General features: G+C 37.5%; 1 long non-coding RNA gene across 2 annotated transcripts in view; it reads left to right on the forward strand.

Moving 5' to 3' along the window:
* The window catches only part of LOC119695173, a 138,457-nt gene that overhangs the window by 79,990 nt on the left and 44,376 nt on the right, over window positions 1-14,091 (forward strand). For both annotated transcript variants that reach the window (XR_005255076.1, XR_005255075.1), the window contains exon 2: window positions 10,884-10,978. This is a non-coding gene — a long non-coding RNA (uncharacterized LOC119695173). The remainder of the gene's footprint in view (window positions 1-10,883; window positions 10,979-14,091) is intronic.

Genomic DNA, 14,091 nt, shown 5'->3' on the forward strand with positions numbered 1-14,091 from the left:
TTCATATTTAATGGAAATTCATCAGAAATCCATCAGTCAAAACAGACGTGCAGAAGGAGAAATATTATTCTGTCACTTTCTAGTTCTTTCTCAGGCTCTGCAGCACCAGCTGCAGCTCTGAAATAGCTGCCTGGCTCTGGCATTTGGTGTAACTAAGCTGGTTTTTGCCCTCTGAGAATCTGGACCATACTCATTAGTGGAATTTGTTTTGCTTTGTTTTACCTCTGGTTATACTCTGATATATAGAACTTGAACAATTAGCCCAGAAGAAGTGCTAGGCGATGTGAAACGTCTCTTCACTTGAAGAAAATGGGTTTTTGTTGCCACCATAAATTTAGTTCACATTTCACTTTCCTTTTGGCATGTTCAAAAGGCACCTTTCTCTTTCCCACAGCAGAGATTGCTTTCCATTGTGGTAAATGCCTGACTTTGAGCACGCCCTGCAAAGCTGAAGGGTTCCTTCTGCAGGGAAAATGTCTCATCTGAAAATGATCGCTTGGTCTAATTTATAAAAATGTGTCAACATGACTAATTGTCAGATGAGTGGTGAAGCTTATTATGTGCAGCACAGTGCTGAATATCTTCACTGAATACAGCAACATATTTCAGCTGTGGCAGTAACATCTCAAACCCTTTCTCACAGCAGGTCAGGAAAATAAATGTGGTGCCGCTTCAGAATAAATGGCACAAATGGTTCTAAAACACATGACAAGTGGCAAATTGATGTTTATTCTGTTTAAGGACTGAGTCATATTTTAAATATGTATTTCACAGTGGTCGTTTCTGATAGAAATCTTTTCCATTTGTATGCAATTTTGCTAGAACTTTTCTGTACCACTTCTCACTTGTTTTTCTCTGTATTTTCTGAGCCTCCTAGGACAAAAGGCAACACAATTCTTGAGGGAGAACTGAAATGCAGCTGTTTCTACTGTGCTAGCATTGCAGTTAAGCTACTAATGAATACATATTCCCCAAGAGATGTGTATCCCAGAGCCACTTCCCTGGTTCAGTGTGTGTTAAGAAGAAAGGGAAAATTAGAAAAGAAAAGTTCACCCTGCCACAAAAACAAAACAAAGAAGTTCAGCTTCCTGTTACTTTAGAAATAAATCTAAGCAAAAATAATGGTGTCTCAGTGGGAAGGCTGTCAGCAGGGATCAAAGAGCTGGTGGGATGGACTCCAGTCTGCCTCCACTTTGCCTTTCACCCTCTCAGTTATAGAAAGTGGCTCTTGCTACCTTCAGCACTCATTGGCTTCAGAAGAATTTAAAGTTTTCACAAAATACTTAAAAATAAGTGTTCTTTTGGGGTTTTGCATGGTTTTCCCATAGGTGGCAAGTTAAGAATCTGATCAAAAAATACAATAAGTCATTTTTTCAAATCTTCTTTTTTATTTCCCATGTGCTTTTTTTCCCCCATATAGTTTTTTACATATTTCCCAATACTTTTTTTTCTTTTAATCACATCCAGACTACTTTCATTTCTATTAACATTCCAAAGCTTTCTCCTCAGCATTCCCATTTCTTTACAGCCTTCCAAATGAGGCCTGTCACTCATGTCTCCCTTGTTGCTGTACAGATAAGATCATCCTGCATGCAGAGATTGATGCTCTCTGCATAGTCAATTTTATGGCACACTTAGGACTCTCTAAACTTGTGTGACCTTACCAGTAGCCGTGAGGAGAAAAGTTATAAAAAGTCCAAACCACTCTTGCTGTGGTCTGGATGTGCAGGGAGGTCAGAGTCTGGCACTTCCAAAGGTGTGGGAAGGCAAAAGTAGATCAGAGAAGTTGGGATAGGTCGTGGAAAATCATGGAGCATTGGCAGCTGTTTGGTGTGAGAGTTCAGAGACTTTTGAGACAGGACCACTCTGATAAAATCTTGTTTTCTCTAAAGATGACACTCCTTGGAATCCAAAGTATTTCACATAATGCCTTTTCTTCCAAGTGAAAAGGTCCTCAATATCTTTATTTTCTCTGTATCATCCAACACTGTATAGGACAAAACATTAGTCTTATAAATTATTTTGGCTTCTGGAAGGAAATACTATGATATTTACAGACATATATTTAAAATATAACTCTGAAGTGTCAAGCCCAAGCCTCCTTCCCGTGGAGTTTTCAAAAGCTGTCACCAATGCGCTCTAGAGACATCCAGCTCCTCAAAAGTTCTGGTATGATATTTCTCCTAGCAAGCTATTGTCAAAAAGCAATCGAGCAATTGCACAAATTAATTGCCTGCTGTAATATTTCATCTGGGGACTATCAGGGAACTCAGTCTCAAGAATTTCTCTGTATCTTGCTGAATTCAGCCCACTTTGCTTTGCCACCTGCATGGCTTGATGAAATCCCAGGTTGCCATTTCCTTGCCTCATCAGCTTTCCATCTGCTTCTCCTCTCATCTGAAAACCATCTCCTCATTCCATACCCAGGTTTTCTCCTTGTGCTAGTGCTTGCTTTTTGGTCTAACCTTTTCAATTCTATTTTTATTCAACTATGTAAATAAACCAAGTATTTGGCTAAAAGGACAAAAAAATGAGTACTTTGTTTGCTGGTTTTTTTTTTACTGCAGAGCACAGCATGATCCATTTAGTAATTCCTGCCAGGCAGAATAGTTTTTTACTCTAAAACTTAAAACTTTTGCTACGGATAAACTTTTAAAACTGCATAACTAAGATTTACCTGATTTCATTAGATTGGAAATCAGTCTGTCAATCTTGAAACACCAGGGTTTTCCTTAATTTGAAAATATTTAGGAGTTGATTTGGGACAGATTAATGTGCCAGAAAACCAAAATATGTGTTGAAATCTGGATTATAAAGGATGAAATGTGACAACAAATCCTGACATACCTTCACATGCATAGGAAAATCATTGATACAATAAACAGGAATCTCAGCTGAGTGCCTGCTGCATTAATTATTTCCTTTTTATAAACCCCCACACTTTTAATGATGAATATGTCTGTTGATTAGCAATATATAACTCTGAAAAGAAAGACTCCCTCTCTGTCACTTCCCAAGGAATAATGGGTGTATCCATGCTGGACATCTCCTTATAATCACAGCAAGACTAAGAGGTTTAAATTGGCCCTGGCATGCCTGCTCCTTTAGGACCCCAGAACTGTGGTGTAATATTGGAAGAAAGATGTTCTCCAGCAGGTGCATGATTTTCCTTGGTCACTGGACCATTGACTTGCTCTCCATAAGTTCAATTTTTCTTCAGAGATCTCCAAAGCCCCGAACACATTAAAGGTCTCAGTAGAGAACACCCCAATGTCTATTAAATTTAACAATAACAAGTCCCCAGATGAGAGCAATTAAGCTGTGAGGATTTGCAGACAGTTCCTGTGGATGCCTTTTCCTCTTTTCAGAGAGAAAGCACTCGGGCAGAAAAGTAAAAGCGAAAATAAAAAGCACAAGGTTTTCTCTAAACATCCCACATCCTACTCAGCCCCCAGCCGCTGAAACATCATAAATCTGTGTGGGGAACTCCTCACTCTCACCTGACAGAATTTCTGCCAGGTTTTCTGAGGGTTTGATGATGCATTTCTTGCTTACTCAGGTCTCCGGGAATGGCCCTCGTGTGTGCATTGTGATGAGTGTGGCACATGTGGGAATGTGAGGATTATCTTCCCTTGATCTTTGCTGGAATCTGTGGGCACAGGAGAAAGGAAGAAAGCAGAGGTACTGCCAAAATTGTGCTTTCATGCTGAGATGTTTCAAAACTGCTACATTTTTTCAAAATTTTTGGTGAGATAACAGGCTCACTGCTCAGAGTATTTTTCAAAGTTTGGTTTGTCTTGCTTGCTCATGGTTCTTTTAAAAATAAAAGTTCTCTTTGTGAAAAAATAATTTTCATAATTATTATTTTATATAGGCTAACATAGTTTTATGGTTATGCATATGTAATGGAAAGTGGTTATTCTTGACTCTTGTTAGAGAGCTGGAATTAATTTCCCCACTCTCACAGTTTCTATAGCAACTTCAGTGGAAATTGCCTATTTGGATATTTTTATTCTGAAATAACTAAAATTTTCAATGTCACTTCAGTTGCTTCCAGAGTGATTCATGTTACAGGAAGGGATTCACATCAGAGAGCAACATCTCACCTGGGTTATATATTGACACACCAACAGCATTCTCCACTTGTGTCCTGCCTCTGGAGTACTTTATAATTTTATTTTATAAAATACTCCTCTGGAGTATTTTACTGAGGTAAAGTTCCACAGGTGCAGCAAAGCTGAGGCTGGAGAGAGGACAGGCAAGGGAAAGTCACTTGGACCTTTTCTATACTTTGGAAAAAACCTTCTCAGATTTGTGTCAGAATGAGCCAAGTGGATTTAGGTGGCTTGAGGTGACACTCTTGGAGCAGTGTCAGAGACCCTTGTCTTGGTGTCATCTTGCTGGTTTATATGAAAATCATACACACTACACAACAGTTGGAGTTTTATCTCAAGGTAGATGAAGCAAAGACATGTCTCTGACCCACTCCTCTTTTTTCTCAGAGAAAATCCAATATATTGTATTTTTTAAATTATTATTTATTTTTATATCTCATCATGCATGGGTGGGGCACATCTCAGCAGAGCTGTGGAAGAGCCATCATCCTTCCCCTGTAAGAGAGGAGCAAAGTGGAGCTGCAGTTTTCATATGGAGGAAGATCTTTCAGAGTGTCTGAGCTCTGCAAATCTTGGGCACCAGCGTAGCTTAAATGATTCCTTCACAAAAGATATAAATCTGAGCTGAAAAGTGGATGTTCCAGTATTATCCACATAATTCAGTGTTTTCTGGGAAGAGTCCCAGTTCTTGGGAAGCTGATTCTGTCTCTCAATCCATGGAAGGCATCAGCTCTTTCTTGGACTGTAATGGGAAATAATTGTTTCCAGCTAATTGTTCTGGTTAGGCGAACTTTTTGTCACCTATTCAACTCCTTTATCAACGGAATTCTACACTCTGGCTCCAGGTTAAGAGACAGGCAATTTTCCCTAAAATAATCTGAAGCAACTTCCTGATGTCCTGCTTTGTTCAGCCAGAGTTTGGAAATCTGGATTGTGTTTTCCTCAGATGTCAGCGGATGAATCTCTTCTGAGTTCATTAGATGGTATAGTTGAAATGCTATTTAAGCACCAAATCCCAGAGATAAAATGATGATGTTTTTGGTAATAAGGAGGATGGAAAGGAATTCAAAAAGGCAGCTGTTCTCATACATTACAAAGAATCAATATTTAAATCAAAGCAGATGATCTGAGTTCATTCAACTCAGAACCACATGTTAGCAGGAGTTATTTTGAGGATCAATGCTGCAAAATAAAAATGGTGCTTGAAACCAAAAAAAGAAAATGAATCCACAGGTGCTCTTTATGCTTTTAATCTTATTCATGATTTCTTGTTGCGTTGTTCTAGAAGTTTAAATTATTGTGAAAGATCCATTTCCTTTAAAACTTCAGTACTATTTTGAAAGGAAGTTTAATTCTGTCATTTCAGAGTGCTCAAGAGCAAGAGGAAGAAAAGGGCCTTTGGGAGAAAAGTGATGTCAACTGAAACTACATTTTCAGTTTGCTTTTCCTTCTAAAATTTTCTTTTAATGCTTTTTTCTTTTTCTTTTTTTTTTTTTTAATTAGCAAATGTCTCATTAGGCCATTAGTGGATTGTTTTACATCTGAGCATTCGTAAGGAAATGAAAGGAGATAAAAGGGGTAGAAAGTTATATTCTTCTCATCAAATAGTTCATAGTTTGGGTTCTCACTGAGCAAACAAGAGAATTAAGTTTGGTACCTAAAATAAAATTAAATCAGGCTCTCGTGTTCCCTCTTTCCAGAGAGGTTTTTGGGCAGTAGGATTAATTCAGTGGGAGGCATCTGGTGCTTTGCTTTGTGTAAAATAAAGAACAAGGCAGTGAGAATGGTGGGGGGTTGAGATTGATGTGGGAAGGTTCTGTAACCCAATTTCTGTAAGAATTTCTCCAAGGTTGTGTAACCTGGAACCTGGCATGGGAAAAGGGAGCTGGACTGAGCTCCCTCTGCCCACCCAGCAGAAGTCAGAGTTTGTTAAATTCTGTAAATAATCACTCAACTATTTGTATGATTCCCAAATCAATAAAAATTCTGACAAAGAGGGTATGCCACAACAGCAGGGTGTGGAAAACAAAGGAAGCAAAACAAAGCAAGGTTCTAGAAGAATTTCTTCAGGAAGTACACTGGAAACCTCATTTTCTTGATAACTCATTTACATATAACACTTCATTTAGAAGAGGAAAATAGAGTGGACCTGATTAACAGTAGTGACCAAATTACCTTTAATCTAAACCTAAACTTTCACAGGAAGAGCAATTTCTATATGAAAGGACAAAAAACTGTTTTCAGTTTTTAAGTAGGTAATATCAGGCTAATGGAAAAGACACTCTTAACTTCCCATTCCCAGATGCTGAGGCCAGTTGTCACAGCTCAGCCCCGTGCACAGGTTGGACTTGATGGTCACAGAGACCTTTTCCAGCCTCATTTTTTCTGTGCTTCTGTGACCAAGCCCCTGCTTGTCAGGGGTGGCTGCACCTGAATGGCCTTTGGGGAGTCATGCCTGGAAAACTCCAGCTCCTCAAGAATTATTTGGGATAATGCAAATTACCTCTGGCTGTCACAGTCTTATTTTCTGGAAAAATCCCTTCGCCCAGGATTTTGCTCCTGGGAAGCTGAGACGCCTCAGAGAAAAAGGAAAACAATAATTATCTGGTTTGCTTCTCCTGTGTCTCGCTGCTTTGGAATGTGTTTGGAGATTGTTTACCCACAGGTGATTGTTTCATTGGTTTCGTTTGAATTCTTTTGACTCATTGGCCAGTCAGGGCCAAGCTGTGTCAGACTCTGGAGAGAGAGTCACAAATTTCATTATTATCTTTTTAATTTTCTGTGAGTATCCTTTCTGTAATCTTTAGTGTATTTTAGTATAGCATTCTTTAATATAATATAGATCATAAAATAATAAATCAGCCTTCTGAGATCATGGAGTCAGATTCATCATTCCTTCCTTTGTCTGGGAACCCCGCAAATACAATATCAGGCCAGAAACATTCCCTGGATTATTTTGGCAATATACAGGACCATGTTTTATTGCCTGGTGTCATTAAGAGGGACGAATGTAGCCACAAGTGCTATGTGGGAAAAAATTCCACTGCCAAGGCACCACATAAACATAACAGCCACTACTAATGAACAATTAGGGTTGTGTTTTTGATGGCTGATGACAGTAGACATTGTAAAGTGCTTTGAAATCTAATGATAATAAGCTGTGTAGAGCTGTGTGATGTTAATTGAGGAAGTAAAAATGGATTAGAGATGGGCATTGCTGTGCCTTCGTGGCGAATGACACAAGTTCTTCTGTAGATGGGTTCTTTGTTAACTGCTTTTGCTCAGATCCCTCAGGATACTTTATCATTCAGCTTACAAACATTGTTCCAAATGTGCTCTTTTTTTCCTAATGAATGGAATAGCTCGGAAATGAAAGCTTTGAACTGACAGTTGAATCTTCACATCACTGAGAACCTCATTATTAGTTTGCAGTAGCTTGTGTGAAATTGCATCTTGATTGCACGAGTCACAAAAGCACATTTCAAACCCTGTAACTATGAAGCTAATTCTAAAGATCGACCTCAGATTTTAGAAGAACCATGGGACGAATAAGGTTTCAGAAGAAAGTTTTTTTCAGCTATTGAGGCTTCACACGTGGTGATGCTAAAATTAAAATGGGAATAATTCAGCTGGAATAAACGGAAGGATTTATCAATGCTCGCTGAGCTATTCTTACCCAACATCTGTATAATTATAGAATGTGTATATAAAGAAAGGGGAGAAAAGGCACTGATCCACCCTGTAGCCCTAATTAGAACAGATTTGCTCTTACACCAGAGCAGTGCCTGTCCACCAAAGTCATTGGTGTGGCAATTACAGGAAAGGAACTCTAAACACAGATTAAGGGAAGTTGTTCCTGTGAGCAAACTTTGTGACTAAGTCACAAAGCTCACGGAGCTTTGTGACTCAGACTGGAGCATTAACACATAATTACTGATAACAGATAATCCCAGACCACTCAGATCCCAATGCTCAGATGGAGCACAGGGTGGATGGCTCAGAATGCAAATAGTCATTGTCCTTGTAGCTGCCATGAAACCGTTCCCTTTGGAGCTAGGCCGGGCTTTGATGTGTGTTTTGCAGAGTAACCCATGGCACACTTTGTTCTGGATCCTTTCCCTGTGTCACACTTTGTTCTGGATCCTTCTCCTGTAGCACACTCTGTTCTGGAGCCTTTTCCTGTGGCACACTTTGTTCTGGATCCCTTTCCTGTGGCAGACTTTGTTCTGGATCCCTTTCCTGTGGCAGACTTTGTTCTGGATCCTTTCCCTGTGTCACACTTTGTTCTGGATCCTTCTCCTGTAGCACACTCTGTTCTGGAGCCTTTTCCTGTGGCACACTTTGTTCTGGATCCCTTTCCTGTGGCAGACTTTGTTCTGGATCCCTTTCCTGTGGCACACTTTGTTCTAGAACCCTTCCCTTTGACACAGAGCATCCTTTAATCCAGTTTTGAATATCAGTGAGCCAGCTGCTCATCTCTGCTTGTCATCCTCAGCCATCACTGGTGACCTGTGGAGGTTTATGGATTCCTGAAGGGAGCCACTGTTGAGAAATTAAAAACATAGGAGTGTTATCTTTGTAGTCTTTCCAAAGGCTTCTTCCAGCCATTCAGAGTTCTCTGGTTGGAAATAATGTTTGATACAGGGCAGCATAAATACATTTGATAACGTTTGAAAATAATGTTTCATACATTTCTCCTGGGTTTTTTTAACATGTTTTTTTTTAACATCTTTAACATCAGATGTTTTATTTTTTAACATCTCTCCTGTTTTCATGCATCCCCTTCCACTTCTGCACACAGACTTCCACAGGAATAAGAGACAGGAATGATTTGTCTGAGTGAAATTAACTGGTACAAATGGACAGTGACAAAAAAAAAAAGTTAATTTGCTTTAAAAGATCAACAGAGCTGCTTCCAAATCCTTTTGGTTTTTCATGCTAAATGAGCCAGGTACACATAAAAAGGGGTTTTGGGTTTTAATCTGGCATTGAGGGAAGGACTGAGATCAAATAAAAGGCTCTCTTGGGCAAAAGACAGCAGCAGAAAAGATACTTGACAGGACTTGTACATATGTAAGGCCCTGCTCCTTTTGAAATCTCTGATAGAGTTTGAAGCCCATAATATTCATCTTGTGGTCATTTAAAGAGACTCCATTTAAGTGATAAGGGGGTTTCTGATGATCCTCTGGAAAATTAAAAATAACAGATCCAATATATAAAATTTTATTAGTACTTTTCAATTACCTTTCAGTTTCCTTTCATTAATCATGCATCTCCATGAACAAGATGATAAATTATAAGTGAATACTCAAATATAATAATTTCAAAAGTGATTTTTAATAAGAACTCATGGCTGACATGAAATACCCTGCAGGAAAATATAAAGAGCAGTTTTGATAATTCCTCAGGTTTGTTTTCCCTAAAGTCTCACTGCTTTGCATCAATGACACAAGAATTTTGACGTTGAATTTTATGTCTGATTGTGTTCTTGCCTTCTTGCAAAGGAATATATATTGCATTTTCTGGAGGAATTGCAGCTGATATATAGATCATGCCTATAGTTTCTGCATAACTATTTACTTATAGATAGGCTCAGTGAGTGGATCAATATTTGAAATAGGAGATACCAGCTCCATATGTTCCCCTCCTACTTAAAGCATTCAGTGGGGAAATAATTACTCCTGTTAATTGCTGGGTTTGGTAGATAAGGAATTATTTGGCCAACAGAGTTCCCCTACCAATTCTGAACTTCTGGCAAAAGCAGGAGTTAAAGCTATATAGAAGAAAATTCAAAGTAATAATGTAATATAAATATTATAACAAAGATTTCGTACCATAAATCACTTGAAATTTTTCTCATCCACCCTGATCTTTGTTTCCTTCTCATGTGTCCTCTGACACACACTGACACATTCAGACAGTTTTAATGACTGAGAATCTTCCAGATTTAAATAATTCTGATTGAGAGACAAAGCTTGAGCAGAAAAAGTAAGAAATAGGAAGTTCAAACTGGAAGGGAAAAGTGCAGCTTGAGAGATCTTTGGAGAAGGGAAACTCTTCCTCTCCATCTCTCTTTTAGGTTATTCAACCATTGATTAAAATGCAATTTCTCTCCTAAAACCTAAAAAGTATTTTCTGGATTTCTAAGATGTTAATGTGGCACTGAGGAGGTTTTAGACATGATTAAGCACTTCAAACTTGATCACATTTTTTAGTTTTCAAAATGCCATTTTACTTTGAAAAAAATAGACTGCACTAAAACACAGCTTAGACAAGTCAGCCAAATACATCATGTGCACCTGATGCCAAGTAAAACACCTATTTTTTCATCTACGTTAAAAATCAAATATGTCAGGTTCTAGAACACAACGTTGTAATTAGTAAATAAAACAAAAATTAACCAGATGATACACAGGTGAATTTCCTTCTAAATTTCAGAGAAGGAGTAAGAAATTCTTGCTGATTGATAGCATACTCAGAAATACATCAGGCTTTATTCTTTTCACAATTTCTATATGTTTTGATAAAAATGTTCCTGAAATTTGAAAGTAGTAGCTTCATTAAAGAGAGGAGTATTGACAAGTGAAAGTTAAATAGGATTCCATGTCAATTTTCTAAAAAAATTCTTAAAACTCTGGCAAAGCTGTTTTTCAGATATGCTACCCTTAACAAAATTTTGTCATTTTCATAACACTGACTAAAATAAATCATTTATTAGCCAAGTTCAATATAGTTTATTAAGAACATTAATTTTCTGTCTTTTTATAGAAAGGACCATAACTCCCTTAAAGCACAAAAGGAACCCGAAAGGCTTTAAGCAGATTCTGGGTTGGAGAGGACACAATTTGCAGTTGTCTGCAAAGGTAGGTTTTTTTTTCCAAGTGCTTTGAAAGATATTCATTATACACTCATCACTTGGAAAAGAAGGGGAAAACCAGCTTGGAAGGTTTTATTGTGGTCAAAAAAAAAATACAGGGTTCAAATCCTCCACCACTTTCTGAGAGCTGATAAAACATTCCTCACGTGTCACCCAGGTGCAAGAGAAGCTTTGTTGGAGCTGCTCTGTCTTTGGTTGAATGCATTCCCCTCTGTTTTCCTTAAAATTGACACTGCCCCTTGTTTATCATCCCTTTACATTTCCTAAGTGATTTGTCCTTTGCAAATGCTTACTTACCAACAACAACAACAAAAAAAAAATCCAAGTTCAGCAGTCAAGGATAATCAGGAGGAGAGAAAGGATAAAAGAATCAGCTGGAAGTTGATCTGATGCCTCAGTTTGCAAAATACAGTCACGTGGTGATGGGACTGGAAGGGTTTGGAATGGGGGTGGCAAACTTGCCACATTATAGAATTAATTGAGAAATATACTCTAAAGGAGTTTCGACCCCAAATCTTCCTAGATAGGGGTGTTTTATTCAGAAAATGATTTAGGAGGAATGGGCTTACCTGGGTAATGCATCATTGGAAATGATAATAACTGGATGAGCAGCTGTGGAAGCAACATGTAATAGCACAAACCAGACATGGTTAGAAAAATATTTGATGGAATCAGTTTCTTTGGTTTTGTCAAAATCACACTTTGATGAAATGTTGGACAGAGACATTTTGAGTTGGGAAATAAAATCTGTATTTAGAGAGAGGAATGGGTGCATTGAGAACAACTGGGAGACCACAATGAGCTTTTTTAAAAATATGATTTAATGAATTGAAAACTGTTGGAATAATATCAAATTGAGTTAAATTACCCAGACCTGTGCTCAACACCCCTCTGCAGTTCAACTTTTTTAAAACCTAAGTTACTTAGGGAGTACCTAAATGTAAACTCTGGACAATAAGGTTTGGCCCCTTTATTTCTTATTCAGCAGGAAAATGGCGGAAATCAAGGATATTGTAAGACACAAATAGTGTTCATAAAGCATTCTGAGAACTTTTATTCAGTAGAAGTTACAGAATAGCAAAGTATTAGTCTTTCATTTAATTATGATTTTATGGAGTTATTCCTGCTGTACTTTTCCAAAGTTTCTGTATAAACTGCCTTCCACAGTTGCAACAGAGACACATCAGTGGATTAACACATTTCTCTGTTGTTTTTTATGGCTTTTTAAAAAGGTTTTATTTCTTATTGCCATATAACTTGGAAATAAGAATGTGTAAGGTGGAACGTGCCTGAAATTGCAGTGAACCTGAAGCAACGGATTGCAAATCTTCTGAGTGGATTTTTTATCTATTTGATGAGAATTATTTTGCACATTTATCCAGGGATATTAATGAGCAGCGTTTTATTATTTAGCACTTTGAGATCCTGAGGCTTTCTTAGGCAGAGCACATCACACAAAGAGATTCTTTATACCTTCACCTTTTCCATGAATGCTGAGCTCAAGGTCTGAGCTGTCCCATGGTTTTGGGGTCCATGAAACCCCCAGACCCTTCCCAGTGGGAATCTGGGGATGTGCTGCTGTTCCAGGCTGTTTGATGGGACATCTCTGAGCTGTTTTTTTATGACTCTGCCCAGTGACACCAAAAAGCTGCAGGAAATTATAACTGTGAGGCTGCAGAGTCCTCTTGCTGCAAACTGCCAGATGTCTCCCAATTGAAAACAGGGTCTTGCTGAGCTTAATCAGTGAGGATTTTTACATTATTCCTTAAAGAGAGTAAAGAGGGAGATCCTGTGGAATTAAAAACAATACTGTGGATATCTACACTTAGCATGCAGATGGCAACAGTCATGGAAAAGAAATATTTGGAATGGACAAAATTGGCATGTGGCTCAATTTTTACTATTATTATTTTATATTATTATTTTTTTATTATTTATTTTATTTTATTTTATTTTATTTTATTTTATTTGTATTAATTTTTATTTTTATTTTTCATTTATTCTATATATATATATATTCATATCTATATATACATCTATTTCTATATATATTTAATATAATAATTTTATTTATATTATATATGAATAAATTATTATTTATATTTATATCTATATGTATTTATTTATTTATACATAATTTATATCTATATGTATTATATCTATATCTATATGTATATATATTTATATCTATATGTATTTACAGATACATATTTATATCTATATGTATATCTACATCTATATATATATATTTATATAGATATCTATTTTTATTATATATATTATTTTTCTTTTTTCTTTTTTTTTTTTTTTCCTTTTCCCCTGAAAGATACATCCGTTTCAAATAGTTGTCAGGCTGTACTTGTTGGGAAAGCAGAGGGAGGAGCAGGGGAAGCAGTGTCCAGGAGCATTTAAAGCCAGTGTATATCTTCATTAAGCACACTCTATAAATCTCAGGTGCCAGCCCCACAATGGCCAGTGCAGGCTGCATTAATCTGGGTGACAGATAACACAGTGCCCTCAGCAGGAATCTAAATGCCACTTGCATTTCTCCTGCTTGACTTTTGGGTAGAGCTGTGCAAAGGACCAGGGCTCTGTCTGGGCAAGGACTGAGCTCCCAGCATTTGTCTTCTTGCCAGGCAGGACAAACTCACTGATTCAAATATTCCCCGAGTGAAAGGCTGAAGTTTCAGGTGAGTAAGTGAAAATCTTTGATTAAAAGATGGCAGCAGCAATAATTTTGATAGTGCTTTGTCTTCTCTTTGATTGCGCTATATAATCTAACAAATTCAACTAAAACAAGCTTGTAATAAAATAAAGTGGGATTGTTTCATTCCACTACAGTCAAAGGAGTTTCTTGACCTTTTCTGAGCTTTTTGACCTTTTCCCTTTAGTTTATCCCCTAACTAGTATTGATAACCACATCATTAAATGTTTCAACCTCAGCAGTTACTGAGCACTTCTGGAAAAGTGATTTAATGAAGATTCCCACTTTGTCAAGGCCAGAATGTTCCGAGCTCTGTAAGTTTTGGGTTTTTTAAGGAAAACGGGAATCCCATAATGAATCCTTTTTGGACAGTAGGAATTACAGCTGACTTCCCT

This window comes from Motacilla alba, chromosome 4A, assembly GCF_015832195.1.
Source record: "Motacilla alba alba isolate MOTALB_02 chromosome 4A, Motacilla_alba_V1.0_pri, whole genome shotgun sequence".
Taxonomy (NCBI): Eukaryota; Metazoa; Chordata; class Aves; order Passeriformes; family Motacillidae; genus Motacilla; species Motacilla alba.